This window comes from Harpia harpyja, chromosome 14 (genome assembly GCF_026419915.1).
Source record: "Harpia harpyja isolate bHarHar1 chromosome 14, bHarHar1 primary haplotype, whole genome shotgun sequence".
Taxonomy (NCBI): domain Eukaryota; kingdom Metazoa; phylum Chordata; class Aves; order Accipitriformes; family Accipitridae; genus Harpia; species Harpia harpyja.
Genome location: NC_068953.1, coordinates 25,314,842 through 25,333,158, shown reverse-complemented (window position 1 = coordinate 25,333,158; position 18,317 = coordinate 25,314,842). Strand labels below are relative to the sequence as shown.

Sequence of the window (18,317 nt, the reverse complement as noted above, 5' to 3'; positions counted from 1 at the left end):
TTCAACAAGATGTCCCAGTTTAAGATTGAACAATTAGAAAAAGGATGAATGATATAATACAGATTTTTTTTTTTTTCCCCTTGAGAAACAGTTTTCTGATCTGTGAAAGACACTGAGGGGGAAACGCTCTCCTCAGCCCCAGCTGAAGTGAAACAAAATTCATTTTTACAGTTCCTCTGAAACAAATATAAACAGACTGACATTATCTCACATCTTGCAGTCACTGATGGGGAAAGTGAGGACTGAAGGTGGTAAGTGTGGGTGAAATCTGCCTAGCGCAGAGACTCTCTGCTGCTTGGGTCCATAACTGACAAATGTACTCCTGGAAATGGACTGGAAAACACAAAATGCAAAGGTCCTGCCGACCTTCAGCAAGAAAACCACATTCCTGCCTTTCAAGCAAGAGACTTTGAAACACAAAGCTGCTATTCTTAAACACAGCTCCTAGTGGAGAGGTGTTAAAATGGTTTATTTGGCTAACACAAACATGACTAGAATCTGTGTGAAGGAAGGTGCCTACTACCTGCGGCATCCCAGCCGAGGAGGCAGAGAGTAGGAAATGCATGCGATGCCTGTTAAAGGAGGGAAGAAAATGGTAAGTTGGCTCTGCTGGGCCTCTTGATTGGAACAAGTGAATTAGAATAAGGGATGTAGTATTTCATGTTGGCTCGAACATTTCAAATGACAAACACACAGAGGCCACAAATGTAATAAAAATTTTATTGTCTTCAGAATAATGGAGAGAGAGATTTATTATGGTTTTTGTGTGACACCAAATGATGTAATTAAGACTGCACTATAATAACAATTGTGACGAGCTATTTCTAAGGCCCTCAAACTCTTTGACAAATTGTCCATTTAAGCTTCTTGCTTCCTGTAACAGGTGATTAAAAAAAATCATATTCACAAGCCCTTATTACGCTTGTTAAAAAAAAGAACTGTAGAAAATTAAATAAAACACATATCCTGATTCCAATTGCATAATTTAACAAAAATAGGTTAAGAAGCACCACAGTAGGGCTCAATGGAAAAAAGTAGCTCATATGTAGCAATTTCTATGCCTACTTTGTTTGGATGAAGGATAGCTTAACACATTTTTTGCCTAAAATTATGCATCCTAGATATCCCTAAATGTTCCAGCACTGAAGAGCTAACGTGTGTTGCTAGATAATTCCCTTTTTAACAATTTAGCATTGCCATTATATCAAGGCTTTGATGTAGCATATCACTTAAAAAAGTCACTCTTCAGTATTTGCCTAAGTGAACGTTTTGCTATATAGGGATGAAGTTAGGCATGTGCTTAATTGATGTGTTGAGGCAGTGCCTGAGACAGTTTATCTATCTGCAGTATTCCTGTAAAATGCAGTGCCACAATGGACATTTCAGTCTGGGGCATTCTGGTGCGCAGCAAGAGTTGATACCCGGTGGGGTCTCCTATCTGCTGGGAGGATATGTAGTAGTTAGAGCTGTAGTGCTAAATAGCCTGCAAGTAAACATTTAACAAACCAGACTGTCTTTAGCCTTCACGTTTTCATTATAGTTATTTTCCAGACACCAAAAGTTTAGTTTATTTTTTGAAAGAGACACCACAAGTATAAACTAGAGCATAACTTTTTATTATTTGTAAATGTTACATGTTTCATTGCTGAAGAGCAGTATCAAAACTTTACACAGGATATTGAATTTAGTGCTGTTAAGGGAAAATGATCCACCTTCCCTACGCAGAAAGCATTACGTCATGAAGGGATGGAAACAAAGAGCTGTGAGGGACTGGGATAGGCAAACTTCCCTCCTTTCACAGGAAATGGGTGAAGCCTTGCTTGAAATTATTATTCAGACGTTTTGTGCTGTGAAGGAAATGTCTCCTGATAGCACAAGCTATTGGTTTCCTGTTGTGAACTAACAGTTTTGGCATAACCAAGAATGGACAGGAAGGGCAAATGATTTGGGGTCATTTGAAGAACTTGTTTTAATGAAAAGACCAGCCCAAGTAAGAAGGAAGAAATTTGGCCTGAAAAAAAATATTTAAATTAAAAGGGGGAGGGGGTGAGAAAGGGGATCAGTTGCTGGTCACTACAGCATCTCTGTGGAAATAAATAACAACAGAAAAACATCCCCATCAGATTTTAGCAGGGTTAGCAGAAAGCGGGGGGGACACTGTTGTTGAGCAGGAAGTATTGCGGGGGGAGAAAGCCCTTTGTATCCTACCTAATTAAGGGCCTGATTCAACAAATATATATCCGGCTTCTACACTGAGGAAAGCAATTTTTGGAAATTTTCACAGATGCGGAATTGGTTTTTTTCAACCAGGACCTTTCAAGTGCTATTTTTCAACCACGGTGTATAAATAGCGCTGCCAGCAGGTCCCTGAAACCGCCACAGCATTGGGCCATCTGACCGCTCGTCTTCCATTCGAAGCAAAAGCAAGCAAAGGGAAAGGCACACACGACATTTTCCTACCTCAGGCCTTCTTCCCAGCCCATTGTGAGAGCAGAAAGGAGGTGGCTTCCTCTCGTCTTTTCCTGAGGTCTCTGGGGATCTGTGCCACCTTCACGGGCCTGCTAATGCAGTGTTGGGACTGCCCTCACATTTGCATCGTTGTCTTAGTCATTTTGGCTCTTGCTCTCGAGGGGACTGTACAAAACTGGCCCGTGCCTTATGCCTGGTTATAGCTCCAGAGGCCATTTCGACCCTTTCTCCCGAAATACGTAACGATGGCTCCACTGCAGGCGCCTGTGCCCTCCTTTGCTGGAGGTTGGCAAGGCATGGCAGGGAACACTCGCTGAAGCGCTCTGTCCTGCTGCAACACGGGTACAGAGTTTCTTACGGGATTTCATTTTCAGGAGAAAAAAAGTAAATTTAAAAAATCTCTCTTCGGTGTTGCAGACTTCTTTTTAAGATGGCGGTGTAAGCTTCATTTTAAACATTCAAAATGTTTAAAGGCTATTTCTAAAATAAATGAAACCTGCTTGGATTTTTGTGTTATGTACTTTTGGCAGCAACTGTTTTCACCCTTGCAAAGATTATTTTGATTCTATGGAAATTCAAGTTGTAGAAAACGGCTGCCTATTTCAGAAAACAAAACATGAAAGGAGTCACTTTGCGTTTGCCGATTCTTAAAAGGCCTTCCTTAAAGTGTTTTTTATGATGCCAAACCCACAACAGTTTGTAAAAATGTGCCTGAATTTGTCTTTGGATTTAATTTAGATAGAATTTTTAAAACCATATACAACAAGATTTCTGCTTTCTACTCTTAGAAAAATACAAACTTCAGTCACATTTGAATCACGCTTTTTTTTTAACATCTCCTTTTAAATATTTTTGTTTCCATTTAGGACTGCCAACATTACCATGGAAACCCCCAAAAATAAAGACTTTCCCAGCCTTGTGAGAGCACACCTGCAAGAGCAAGAATTGCCTGTCAAAAGCGACTCTCCTTCATTATTGGTGTCACCTAAGGACATTTTTTGTGGTCAGTATGATTTGTTATCTCAAAATGTATTGAAAGTATATTCTTAGAATTGATACAATTTGGAATCTTGCCATGGACCAGTAACAAATGTCTGTTGCTATCAAACAGTGCTCTCTTTAATATACTATCTCAGTTTCAAGAAAAAACCCAACTCTTTACAGACTGTAGAGTTATGATTGGAAGCCTTGAAATAGCAAGACGAAATAAGCACTCATCTCAGTGAGACAAACACATGTAAAATGAAGTCCTAATAAGCTGTCTTAATACAAATCTTTCCACTGGCTTCAGAAGGACTTGGATCAGAATTACAAAGAGAATTGCAAGAATTCATCTGCTGCTTCCTAGTAGAGAGGTGGAGCATATTTACTAGTGAACAATAGGATACTATGAAAATTGATCTGTTTAGCTTTTTCAACATTGCTAATTTTATACACACATTTTTTAGTCACAGAAATAAATTTTAAGCAGTTTGGTCTGAAATTTTGTAATTGCAACTAACTGCAGTTTTCCATTTAAAAAAAAAAGTAATAATTTAGATAATTACAATGATTTAACTTTTTTTTTTTTCCAAGCAGAAGGCAGCTATGGTGGTAAAACAGAATTCAGATAATCTCACAGTATATATGAATAATATTTCAAGACAGTGTTCTTAAATGTCTTTAATTATTTTTAAAAAATCAAACTGACAAGATATTTCCATTTTTTTTTGGTGTCTACTCTCTGTGCTTAGCTATATAACTTGTATATTCTGCTTGCTAAATTGTTAAATTTCCAGTATATGAAGGCTTTTGATTTGTGTATCTTTCTGCAGTGTAGTGGCAATTTGACAGCAGGTCTGCATCAGTAATGAGCACCACTAGGAAAATAGAGATTTTTTGTTTGTTTCTCTTTACTAAGGGAAGACTTTCCATAGATCCCAAACCCAACGAAAAACTGAACTTTACATAATGCTAGAAATACACCTTTGTGTTACTAACAATAATACAGGAAGATCGTCTACTTTTTTTTGTTGTTGTTATTTAAGCATTCTGAAAAACTTAATTTAAATACATTCAGGTCTCACCTATATTTGTTTTTCACCACTGTTTTAAGGAGCAAACTCCTTGGCAGAGCTGTTTGTCAGCACAGACAAACCTCAGAAATGCAAACTGTAACATCTGCGTGGTATGTCTAATACCAAATGATCCTGTTCAAATCAATAGGATATTTGGAGAGATTAGATGCTATTCCACATGAACAGGAGTACCAGACCTCACCTGTCAAGGAATATTAAAGAACAAAAGAACAAATTCAGACCTCAAACAAAGTGTTTTCACTATAGAGCTGAGCCTAAAGAGAGAGAGATTAATTCAGGCAGAACATAGAAACTGTATGTGACAAATTAGTGTCATGACTGTTGCACCATCTCAGACTACAGTCTCATCAGAATATATGTATTTTGCAGGGCTGAAGCTTCCTGTTGTACACAGGAAAAATTTTCACACAGAAGTAGTCCAGTGTTTATGAGAAGAAACCTTCCCAGAAGTGCACAGGTACTATCAGCAGGAACAATGGTCATTCTCATGTGGCCAGCTCACTCCAGCTATTGACAAAATCTCTGTCCTAATCACAGTGTTGATGTAATTTTTGCTGCATTTACCAGCTTTAAGTATAGTACTATCAAAGTTCTAGATATTTGCCGTCAATAAGATTTCTATGTCACAAGAGAAATGTTTTCCTAACAAATGCTGATTCAAATGTTGTACATTCCCACTGCTTCAGTTTTTGCTCTAGGCTAAGTAGATGATTATTTAGTGTTGCTACAAGTTGTCATATTACTTATGCTGCTCACCAAAGAGGTGGTTGTGTTTCAGCATTATGTGGGGAGTATTCCTATGCATGCATTTGTGCTCAAAATGACCATTTCAAAAGTTTTGTTGCGTATGTTCATTGATACTCTTTAAGGCGGATTGGTGTTGCAGATGGGAGTAAAAGTTTAATTTCCCTGTGAAGGTGGGTAGGAGCCATAGTGGCAATCAGATTAAACTGGAAAAGGGTTGTAAGTGTTTTGAGTTCTTCAGTGGCAAATACTGTGGAAACTGCAGATAGATGAAATGCATGAGGGTTATCATGCAGGGTTAATTTTTCAGGAATGAAGTGGAGAAATGAAATTAATTGTAGTGGAAATTGTAAACTGGCATAGATTTGAGCTCAGTCATCGTACAATTATTCCTGTTCCTTTGGCTGGATGCTCTGTGCAAGCTGCAGTTCCCCCTCCTAAAGTGTTAAAATCACTTCTTTTCATTTGTGCGTGCTTTCTGGAACTGATGAGATTAAAACTGCATAATACCACTTCAACTCAATAGGGAATGATTGCAACTGAAAAGCATTTATTTATTTGGTGTGAATCATTCTGTAGTACATTTCAGTTCCATACTGAAGGGGAGGTTTGTTTGTCTTTTAAAGGTTTACTTAAATAGGAGAGGAAGTGAGAAGTAGTCCCTGGCACCTTTACTTTGCTAATGCAGCTGACACACACCTCACTTTATAGTGCTGATTTGCTGATTGCAAAAGGACATCTTGGACAGTTTCAACTGTTCTAGTGTTTATTGTCACCATATCAGGTCTTTGCAGTTGGTTATCACGATTCTGGTCAGGGTAACAAGAAATAATATTGCAATATTAGTATTACAGAAAAGGTTACAAATAAAGAAAAATAGTGGGGTTTGCTGTAATGTCAGTGTCTATCGGTTCTACCTTGCCAGTAGTTTTTAAAATGAGCTAGACACTAAATAGGCACAGTTTTGTCTAAAAATAAAGCAGATGCTTTATGGAGAAAGCTGTCTCTTTAAGGGGACTGGTGAATTGTGAAGAGGATAACTTAGTATTATGGTAACCACCTGGATTTGACTTTTAACTGTATTAAAAAAATAGTGCCACATTAATGACAACTTTCAGAAAAAACTCAAAAAATGTAGCTGTTACAAAAGTAAAAAAAAAAAAACAAACAAAGCAACATTTTTCCTATTCATTTCTGTCTCTGCCTTTTTAAGCTTAAACTCTGCCTCTTTATCTCATCCTAAAAAGGCATGTTCAGAAGTAGAAGCTTCATTTTTCTGTTTATTGCATTTCCTTCACCTGCTCCTTAATCTGAATTTCCTCCGTCAAATTGGCTATGTCAGTGTGAACTAGTGATTTTTGTATTATGACTCCAGGACCCCTTTCAATCAACTTGAGTTCTACTTGGAAAGTAGAACCAGGTTTGCTTGGACACCATAGGAGTCAGGCACTGTTCCTAATGCTGGTCTGAGGAGCAGAGCTGGGTCCATTATAGCCATGGATTGACTTATGAGAAAGGACTCATGCTCTGTGTGCTGCTGTGCCCTCTGTGTGATAGCAACTTCAGGCTCCCAACCCAGTTCAGTTACTGGGGAGGGGGTTTCTTCCTCAGTCAGCTGGCTAAGGGGTCTTAAGCTAATGTGCAGCTGCTTTGGTTTTTGTTTGTTGGGTTTTTTTAACTTAGTTAACAGTTCAGGTCAGATCCCTTTATTCCAATTTACATACATGCCAATCATTCCAGGATGTAACTAATAATTGTATTGTAGCAAGAGAGAAGCAGAGTTTGTAGGAAGAGAACATACATATAATATTTTTATTGGGCCAATTAATATAATTGGAAAGAACAGGCAGGCTTTTGGGCTCAAAGTCATTTCTCTGGGTAGGAAAAGGAACGGCAGAATCCAAGGTAGAGACAAGGTTAGGCCCAATTCCCCTTAGTTTAATCTAATTATGTTAGTCAGGCCACTTGAGAGATAAGGGTACTTAGCATATGTAGAGCAAAGCTCCCTTCCATATTACAGCAATCATACTCTGCTGGGAAAAGTTCTGTCGCAAGGCGAGCTACACAAGCCTGTACACCAGTTTTCAGAGAGACCTTCTGAGGTCCTTAATGGCTGACAAGCATTTAGCCATACTGGCAGCATACACAGCATTTAAGCCCAGCCACATGGAATACAGGATCTGCAGTGTTCAAAAATAACCTGTGTTAACATCACAATGTGATGTTTGCACATAGGGCTCCAGTGAACCTGTGGCTTCATCGGTGGTTGTCTAACTGCCGAGGAGGCTGAGTCCTTCTCAGAGACCGAGGGGACCTCAGTGCCTGTGATTTTGGGAGCTCCTTTAGCATTACTCTGGAGTCTCTCCCTGAGCTGGTGGGTGGATGAGATTCCAATCAAGCAAATGGATGGATTACCAATAAGTAAGTCTTGTTGTCTGGCCATCTGGATGTACTGCTACTGCCAGGGTCATTTTTCAGCTTGATGACCGTAATGATTTTGGCAATGGTTGTGGCTGCTCCCATTCATTCTTTTAACAATTTCCATTACCCTGGCCAATTATTTTCAGGGTCCTGGCCTTTTCTTTCAGAGCTATGTGTTTTTATGTTTCAAGACCTCTGAATAGTGATTTGTATGAGTACGTCCCTTTGTGGCTGCTCCTCATCTTCTTGGAGCAGTTTTACATATAGCATATGCCTTTTGAACTAGCTTGTGACAGTGACTCAGACAATGCTGCTCTAAATAACCTTCCCACAGACAGTGAATAAAAAGAGAGAAGTTATCAGCTCTCCATTTTGCTGGACAGGGCATGCACACTAAGCATACAGTCAGATGGAAAAAAAATGTGGGTTTAGTAGTGTTGTCAGTAGCAGATCCCAGCTGTTCCCTCTGATATAGCACACATAGGGACTCCCCGTACAGGACTGGTTTCAGCTGCATTTTACTCTATGGTTTTGTCTATCTTTAGTATTTTGTCAGCCCCAACAGGCTGAAACAGGCATCTTCTTGTGTATTTTAAACTGAAAGAAAAGTCAGCAAACAATAGTGAGAGAGTCTATACAGGCACCCAGAAACAAAGCTAGCATTATAGGATATGCAATCGCTTTTTCTGAAGCATTGTTAAGTCTTATTCTCTCAGATCCATAAACACTGTCCAGGTCACATCTTAGCCCACTGGGGGAAAAAAACGAAGTTCCCAAACGTGCTTGAAATACTAAACTAGTCCCAGGAGGGAAAACCGAAACAAACACTATTCCCCTCACTGAACCCACCCGATCCTTCCCTAATCTAAACAGCCACTGACACTCTTATTTTCTGCCAGCAGCTCTAACTGTTCTATTGTTAGGAAGTAAGGCTTATACTGCTTGTATAGATTTTTACCACCTCTGTACATTGCATGCCTCAGATATTCAGCCAGCTGTGTGCTGCTGATTCTTAGAATGGCTCTCACACACAGAAAGGAATTCTGTATAAAAATGCTACTGCACTAAGACTAGGTGGTGACTAGTGGTGACTGGTCATCAGGTCACCACCGGTGACTTGTGGTGACTGGTGCCATCAGTTACACAAGGGGCCAAACAGCAGACAGATATTTTGGCAGAATGGCTTCTGAATGACACGCTTCCTATTATCAACGTATACTCGTGTATGTATGTATCACAATAAAATAGACCAGGCATCTCAAATTACCATTGCTAACTCACAAAAGTAGGGTCAGCTAGTCTTAGACTCTTGATACGAGAAGTTACAATAAGAATCAAAGCTGTACTTAGTGAAAATCATCAGTTATCACCAGAAATAAAAGCATTTCAGATGCCATTTCCTTAAATATATGCTTAATAGTTTGAAGTCTTTGAAAGCATGTACCAGCTCCTCCCCATCACACAGCTGCACCAACTCCACAGTCTTTGGATTCAGTTCAAATCTTGTTTTCAGTATCACAAGAACTTTTGTCAACACTGTAGTTAAGCAACAAGAAGAATGCCAGTAACAAGACAGACAAAAATACCTTATGAAGTAGGTAAGGCTCTAAAGCCTTAGGAAAGGCTGGGTAAGTTTTCAGCACAAACAGGACCATAGCTATATCCCTGAAGGTTTGTTTAAATTGTACCCGAGATGGCCACTCCTAGAAACAGGTTCTGAGACGCAACCAAACTTCTCCTTTCCAGGTGGCTCTTGCAGACGACCTGAATCCAGACTGTCTAAAAGTGCCATGTGTCCTCACATCATGCCATGTCAGCCCTTATCAGAAAGGCCACGGGACGTCTTGTCTGTCTAGCCTCAAACATATGGTCTCATCACAAGGGCAGATGGGATGTAGGGAGGTGATGGGAATAGGTAATGCTCAGAGCCTGCTAGCGCTGCAGGATAAGGGTCAGATGCTTGGAACAAACTCGAGTTTTCTCCGAGTATGCCAGTTAAGCGCATCAGTCCCAAATTTGATCCTGGGACCTGATCAGGAGTTTAATTCAAAGCACTCATGCAGTTGTTCTTTAGGCTGTACTCATCTCACCAACCTTCCCTATCCACTGGATCAAGGGCAGTCCAAAAAATTACACATCAGGTATGCACAATTTCATAGCAAATGCAAATACACACTTTAAATGTCATATCAATACAGTGGATTGCATTCAGAGCATGCTGGCGGCCTACTTAAATACTAGCTTTTTCTTTTCTTAAATGCGTATGTAATTTATAATGGCCAGCTAACTTCATGAAGTTCTTAATGCTCCAAGGCTGAAATACTTGTATACTCCCTAAAGAGAAGACTCCTCTAGGCTTTAAGAACGTACAACTTCCAATTAAAGCTTTACGTGGAATGTGACTAAGGCTCAATACTACCACAAATATATGGCTGTCTGATGAGGTGCCTACGGCACAGCTGTAGCATTACAAACATGTATCAGTAAATCCACCTCTGAATGCAGTTCATCTGTCCTGGGAATGAAGTTCATCTTTCACAGTACAACATGGTCTTCTAGACAGAAGGAGAAAGAAAAAAACATTTATCATTCCTGCGCCAGGTAGAGTTCAACTTGAAAGAAACTGGATGAAAAGTGTATCATTCATCTAAGGAATAAACGCACACTACAGATTTGTCTGAGACAAGGCCATACAATCCAAAAGAGCTATCCATTTCAGAATGGGAGGCTTGAATTCAGTCCAACCAGAAAATGCATGCTGAGTAGCATCCATTTATTCAGGGTAGCAATGGCTTCTTTTTAAAGCATGTTGCCTTGATCATTTGTGTTAAACATGGCATATATACCAACAAAAATTCCCATCCGTGTGCATGCAGGCTATCTGCCAGCTCCACAAAGGGAATTTTTTTTTTTAAATAGCTACTGCGCTAAGGCTGTTGCCTGCAGAGCAGGTTTCGTATGTTCAGCCTACTGCGCTCATCAGGTCTGAGCACACAGTAAATGGAATTCACAAGCCTTTCCAAGTCACCTCCTGTGTAAAGCTCTGAACAGACAGTCCCAGAAGTGAAGTAAGGAACAACTTCTCTCTCCACCCCTTCAGGCAGCTCACATACATGTTTTTAGTAATACCTAAAACAAGAAAAACACCTAGATCCACTTCACTGGGATTGACGGAAACAGAACGGAAATAAGAAACTGATTAAGTGGTGAGCCAGCTTCACATGCAGAGAAACTTCCAACTTTCTTTCCTAATGACTTTTTTAAAAGCCCTTCATTTTTGCTTGTATTCCATTTAAAAAAAAAAAAAAATCTTGGCCCGTGAGTTCTCAGTGCCTACACAGATGAAAGCTGTGAGAGGCCTTAAATGACTTCAGCAGGAAACTACTGGGAAGGGGAGTGGTCTGTTTTCTGACAGTCCCATTACACATTTCTAGGAAAAATCTTTTCAAGTTCTGTGTACGAAAATGAAACAGGATTACAGCACTGCCTCTCTCCTGGAGACAATCGCAACAACACTTTTCCTGCTCCCATGCTGGAGTGGTGCAAAGTAATTCCCTTCTTTTTCCTCTCTTTTTCTCTCTATCTGTCTCCGGACCTTGGGCTCAGGAATAGCACTTTAGATTGAAGAAATTTTTAGAATCAATGCATGTAAAGTCTGCTCAAATAGGACCCATGTTTATTTCAGGTAACCTTGATGAACACTTTGTTCTGCAGTTGCATTCATAAATCCATCTGCCATTACCCAAACCCCTCACAAACTGTTTAGTGAACTCAGGAGTTTTCCACTTAGTAGCAATGACAAAGCACTAGACTACTGCAAAACCCATGACGGAGAAGCTGAGCAATAACAGACGCCAGCCAAATAGATCACTGGGGTGGAAGGTCATCTTGAACAGTATTTCCATTTTTCCCCTCTTGGTAAATTGCTCTGGGAACAATCCTCCTTTCTAGCATAATGTAATCAAGAATTAGAAAGTCACCACCACTTACACAAAGCTGCAATTCCTGGCCTGACTGGCTGTGTTGGGAATTTTAACTGATGTCTCCACCCAAGCAGCATGTGGAACCAATGTAATGGCTAACACAATTCAGAGCTTAAAATGGAGTGATGTTGCAGTTCCAGCTGTTTCTGTAAGTCAGTACAAGAGATTTTTGGAAGCATTAGAGAAGAAATAGAAACAGAGGTGAGGAATGGCTCCTAGTCTGATGATGTACACTAAGGAATATGTAAGTGACAATGCAAAAAGCAAGACAAAAGTAAAGCATCACTAGACAGTATTACATAGCACCATGCTCAGGACTAAGACAGCAACAAGAAAGTGATGACTGGTGGGACATATTTCATGGGAAAGAGGTGCATTATTTTTTTATCTCTGCTTTTAGAAAAGGCACATATGGAAAGGTGACGATGATATGCAATAGCCTAGGGGTAGCCAATAAAGCTTTCATTCTGATGAGGAAGAAAGGTTCACTGTAAGTAGACTTGGCCCAAGTGCCCTTAACAGGTACTGTGACTCACAGTGCTCTACAAATCCCTTAATCATCAGAGCGCTGCATCTCCCTGTGCATTAATCCAAGCTAACTCTGGAAGGGCCTTTTTCTTTCCTAAGAACTGATCTATACTTTTTTACCAAACAAGGTTCCACCTTCTTCCCTAGTCCTAACATGCAGAGACCCAAAATCACTAGCAAAGCATGATGACGACAAGCATTTACCTTATTATCAAATACATTTCCATGTAGGTCCCTGCTAATAAGTGGAAGGTCTTAGCTAGCTGCTAATTCTGATGCAGATTTTTAGCACTTTAATAAGTACTTAGTATTTAATAAGTATTTAGTAGTGATTTGGTACATCTGCTGTCTATCCAGGGCCCGTGTTTAATGGTTAACTGCCTTTCTAGCAGACTCTGTCTTCCCAACAGTATTTATTATTCTTTGAAAGCAAGAAACACACTATTTTGTAGAGAAGCATGTGGGGAAGAAACATCAAGTCTTAGGAGTCCCCTTTGTGTGTGTGTGTTTATACCTGTATACTTCATACTTGCATCTACCATACCTGATCCTGACCTGTCTGAAAGAATCCGTATGGGTACAGCATTTATTGAGATCAAGGCAAAGTTCATTGTTTTCAGAGTTCATCCATAAAGACTAACAGTCCAGGTGGGATGCTAGAGACAAAGAACTTATCCAGTGAAGAGAATCATGATATAAACTCTATCCCTGCTGAAAACAGGAGCTGATTTGCTACCAACATCAATGGGTCATATTTGCACAGGGTACTTGCTGTGTATCTAGAAAATACCTAAAAAAAAAAAAAGCCAATGGAAGTATTTGAGAAGAACTAAAGAAAGGTGAGATCACCATAAAAAGCTTCTGGGGCTTTCACCCACAAAAACAAATTTAAAAGGCCACTTGTAAAAAATAAAAATTTGTGTTTCTTTGAAAAATCCCAGATACCCCCATCTCAGGTAATGCAGTTCTTGACTAGCATTACAACCCCCCCCCTCACAACATGCTAAACCTGTACATCCCGGGTTTGTATCTGCAGGTAGGACTCACCCTGCAAACCAGATCTAACTAGTATCATTTTTGCTAAGCATATTCTAAAAGGCTTAATTCCCAAATAACCTGGTCTGGGAGAGAGAATTCTGTACTCCCTGGAATGGTGATAAAGTTTGAAAATAATATGCTTTAGGCTTGTAAGAGTCCTCAAACACACTACTACAAATGCAACAGTCTTAAAATTACTAGGTTGAACTTATCATCAATCCGACTTATGCAAAGCGCTAGCTTTTCCCCTTAGAAATAAATCTAGTATCTTTTCATTCTATCATTAACCAGGATTATTTAGTTCCGAGGAAGAATTTATATACAGTTGATAGGACTGAAGCACATAAACAAGCTGAGCGCTTTTCTAAAATAAAACTGTAGGATGTCGATGCAAATCAACAGTAAAAAGGTATTTTAGAGTGCAATAAGCAATGGAATAACTTAGTTACACAGCATCTAATGAGCAAAAGGGATATTGATTGTTTTGCAGTCCACTTCTGAAAACCGATTTTTGTTTTCTCCCCACTGATAAAAAAACCCTGCTATTTTTTGGCATAAAAATACTTTTAAACTGTTATTTTTAGATAGACTATGAACAGAAGCAAAACATGAAGGAAGGCTTTCACGTATCGTGTAGGTTATCAATTTTTTTGGCAGCTGAAATTCTTTAAGTACTCTCATTAATTTTAAATTAATATTCTTAAGGAAGAGGGGCTAGTTCAGACAGAGAGTTGTTGAAAGAGAGTTGTCCATCTTACAGAATTTTCCTATAGACATGCTCTGAAAATTCTTTATGCTTTCTTCTCTTGACAGGAGTGATTTTCCCTGGATGTTAGTGATTCATGTGAACTCCAGATCACTTCAGTAAAACACAGTCTTACAAGGAAGGACATGCAACATCTCACAGATCACAGCCTTACAAAGGATCCAAAACCAGTCAGCAACTGCATTTTCCGTAAGTGGAACCAGTCCATCTTATAAAATCATCTCACAGGGGAGGAAATGTCCAACGGTAATATTAAATGAATGTAACAACAAAAACAGGTAAAACTATGGCTAAAACAATACTTCGGGGAAAAGCTTTGAAAAAGTACTTTGACTTTTTTATCATTTTTCTATCAGATAGATTTACCAGTTTTTAAAAGTCTGTTTTACTCAAGCTTCTGAGCACCATTGTACATTTGCAAAGCATATTTATCATCCAGGGAAAGTCTTCTACAGCCCACCGTTATTTTCAAAGGAAAAGGGAAAAATACAGCAAAGGCTTCAAAGATGCGAGTGAATTATTTCATCCCCTTACAAGTGCAGCTTGTGCTCTCTTCTGTAGTAACACAGTACAGAAAACAAGATGTAATTAATGCAATTCCTTTGCCAAATGTGTGGGATCTTATAAAGAATTGGCGCATAATTCTGATTTGAACTTTCTTGTCTTAAACAAAAACAAACGTAACACAGAACATTATAATGTACTAACAGGGTCCTTCAACTGTTTTGTTGGGGTTTTTTTTCCCCAATACAAGTGACTGCGAAGTGCCGGGCCTGTAATCAAAAGGATACTCAGTGCCGAAACCTGCAATATTGATGCAGCCAGGCTTTTTTTGTGTACTACAGTACAATCATGTAAGCGAACCAAAGAAGAACATTTGGCCTTTTGTTATCTTATGTACCAAGACAGAAAAGCATTCCTTTTCCTCTGTTCTACCCCAACGAACAGATGTGGTTTTAATCACATACAAAACAAAATGCTCACAAGTTTCAGACTATGACTTTGAAATTTAGGAGTAAAATTATTTTTCAAAGAAAGTGGTTTTCATCTAATTATCTTGAAACTGTCCATAAAAGGCAGACAGGCAGGGAATTAGATAAACAGACCCAGTAGGATTTTGGGGGGGGGGGGGGGGTAGTGTCAGGGGGTTTTTTCCAGTTGGAGAGAAAATTAAGGTAATTTTGATAAACAAAAAACCTGTGGCAAGACAAGAAATTTTAAAAGAAGCCTCAGGGTCCAATATAGAAAAGTTATAGGAGATCCATCAATAAATAGATTTTACAGAGCAGTGTAAATCCAGGTGCTACATCTCTGTTATTGAACTCAAAGTTGCAGATTACCTCAATACACAATGTTAGCAGAACTGTGTTGTTAATTGAAAGAGAGAGAGAAAATGCCACACAAAGCCCAAATGCTACTCTGTTGGGAAACTGGCACCTAGAGCTGCTACAACTTTAAGGCAGCCACTAACCTACATCTCATGGCATCCAGCTCACCCGCCAACCCCCCAAGTAAAAAACACCTCATAAATACCTGAAGCCAGATTACCCTTTCTTCTGAACAGCATTAGAGCTCTTTGACAAACTGTGTGTGAAACACAGTTCCAGGGAATATGGATTACAGGCAACTCTTCAAAACCTATTTTGAAAGGTTGTATGTGGTATTGAGGTAGTTGGAATTTGCATACAGAGAGAACAGGTATGTTTCTAATGCAATCTGGACCTCAATTAGCATGAACTGTCTTTAGGTACATGGCCTGTATGAGGATAACATGCACAGAGTACAAAGGGATCTCTGTTCCACATCTGGGTGTTGCACCAGGAGCAGAGGGTAGAGGGAGGCAGATGAAATCTGTGATTCCAATGTGAAGGTAAGATGCACGATGCTGGCACCTGGCAACCATAAAAGACAAATGGGGTAGAGTTGGGCCTCTGGCTGCTTGCCAGCCAGGGCATATGCAAGGATAACAAGAACTTTTAACCCATGTGGAAAGGTCAGGATGGTAAGAACAGAATTATGGCCCATGTTCGTACTTCAACTGCAAATTTCCTAGCTTTATAGAGTTTAAGTAAAACTCTACCAAAACATCCTATAATTAATTTTAAACCCACAGGGATTCAAAGTTCATCACAAATGACCAGGTCCACAAAACATCCAGACATATAGCTCCCACTGCAAATCAATGGGAGTTAAGCCCCTAACTACCCTTACAGTTCCGACCAAATATTTTTTTTCCTTAAAAACTATAAATTGCACCCTCACTTTGAAACAAACCTCTCTTAGTCATAGCTTTTTTCAGTCCTATATTTCACTGTAACTCTTCATGAGTATTACAACCTGCAGTGCCCTAGCCAGCAGCGCCTATCTCTGAAGTTTCAAAGATAGTACTCATGTGTCTCTGGAACTTGTACCACTCACTTCAACAACTGCTCTTCAGCCTGCTCAGATGCTACCAGCTCCATTTACAGGCTGTTGGGACAAACTCCTCTAATATGACAGTCACAAGAGAGGACAAGATTACAGATTCTGAATGAGTTCATGTTTGAAGTCAGTATTAAGGAAATTTCATGCAGATAGTTTTACTCACAGATCTTCCTGCAATGCCTAGGACCAATATGAGTTTCTAAAAAGTGAGTTTTTCATTATGAGCAGAGAAACAATAGCTCACTTCAACATGAAAAAGAATACACCCCCTATTTCTCCATGCTCTGTAATTTAAAAATAGGTTGACCCATTAGCTTTAAAGCTTTCAAAAATATGAAAACTGAAATATAGGCCTCAATTTCCTTTCTGTTTTTTAAGCCAGACCCTGAGATTGAAAAGCTTCAGACTAATAGCTACTCTAAGATGATAAAAGGGGATAAAGTTTTTGAACTATGAATCTAACATTGCCAGAACAGATTTATTCCATAGTAAATTTTTAAACAGAAAGTAAATTTTTAAACATTGACTAAATTTGAAGCATTTAAGTAAGACCAGAGCATTAACTGCATGCCAATTCAGAAGTGCTACAGGGCCTATAATTTGTCACATTGCACGTATGGATCTACCTGACTTTTCTCACTTTTTTCCATAGTGTGCGTGTTCAGAATGCAAACAGGGGCCAAAGTACACCTGAACAGCATGCCTACCAATTCAAGAGACTTCCTATATTTAATGTGAACCAGACAGAATCAATACATACTGAAAAAATTGACTAGGAAACGGCATTTTTTTTACTCTGTACTTTAAAAACATAACCCTGGAGGCCAAAATTACTGTCTTGACTATTTAGCAATTGATGACAACAGAATTACCGTTAGTGGGACACTGACTCCCAGTGTTTCCCAAGCACCTTCTGCATGAACTGGAGGAACACCTTGTATACACTGAGTATGAAACAGAAGGTCCCTCAGTTCATCAATGCCACAGTGCCCAACAGGCACTGCTCTTTTGAGAAACATTCCTAGACTCAGCAGTTTGTCTGAATTTCAACCAAATGAAGCCTCGCAATTGCTAAAATCCAGACGAAGGCCAACCAGACCTGGCCTGGCTCTGCTGCTGTTGCTCTGCACACTAATGCAGACCCTGTGAACTCAACTGACTGAATGAGCTGAAGAGTGAAGCACCCCAAAGGTCAGGGGAATAAAAGCAGTTTCAAACCACCCCATTATGAGTCCGCCCTGGCATCTGCATGGGCTCCCAGTGCCAACGGTACGATTTGTGAAAAACCTCAAGGCTCCTTGCTGGTGATGGAGAACCTGATGTCAAATCTCTCCTCCTCACTGGCTCACCTGAACGTTCAGAGCAGGGAGGCGAGCGACGCAGCAGCTACTGCAGAGACTCTCGATCATCTGAAGGCTAGTTAAACTAATTCAGGGATACAAGCGGCTCGCAGCAGCCTAGCATACCACTGAACCACACCCTTCAAGTTATTTCCAGCAATCTTAACAGCCACTGCAGTCCAAGACCATCCTGGGGTTTCCATCTGAAGTCCAGATCCTGTAAGAAACGCTACTGCAGGAGTCAGGGCTGTGTTCTACGCTTTTCAGGATTCTCTATCCTTAGTCTAAAGTTCAGGTTCCTGCTGCCCAAACAAACCTGGAGAAAATATGTTGGTTTGAAATCTTGGTAGGTAAGTCAAACCTCACCAAAACCCGACTACTCCGAGTTATCTCATACTTGCAGTCACTTCACCTCAAACTAATTTGATTTTAAAACTGAAGTTAAGCAACTTGTTAGTAATCACTTTTCAAGTATTTATTTATTTTGCTGGGGGAGGAAGGGAGGGAGGAGAGAAAAATCAAGCTA

At 39.7% G+C, this 18,317-nt stretch overlaps 1 long non-coding RNA gene across 1 annotated transcript in view; it reads left to right on the top strand.

The window, feature by feature from the left end:
- LOC128150998 (uncharacterized) overlaps positions 1 to 18,317 on the top strand; it is a 43,917-nt gene that overhangs the window by 24,893 nt on the left and 707 nt on the right. Inside the window, exons 6-9 of the long non-coding RNA XR_008238256.1 lie at positions 3,336 to 3,472; positions 4,917 to 5,004; positions 14,075 to 14,216; positions 17,104 to 18,141. This is a non-coding gene — a long non-coding RNA (uncharacterized LOC128150998). The remainder of the gene's footprint in view (positions 1 to 3,335; positions 3,473 to 4,916; positions 5,005 to 14,074; positions 14,217 to 17,103; positions 18,142 to 18,317) is intronic.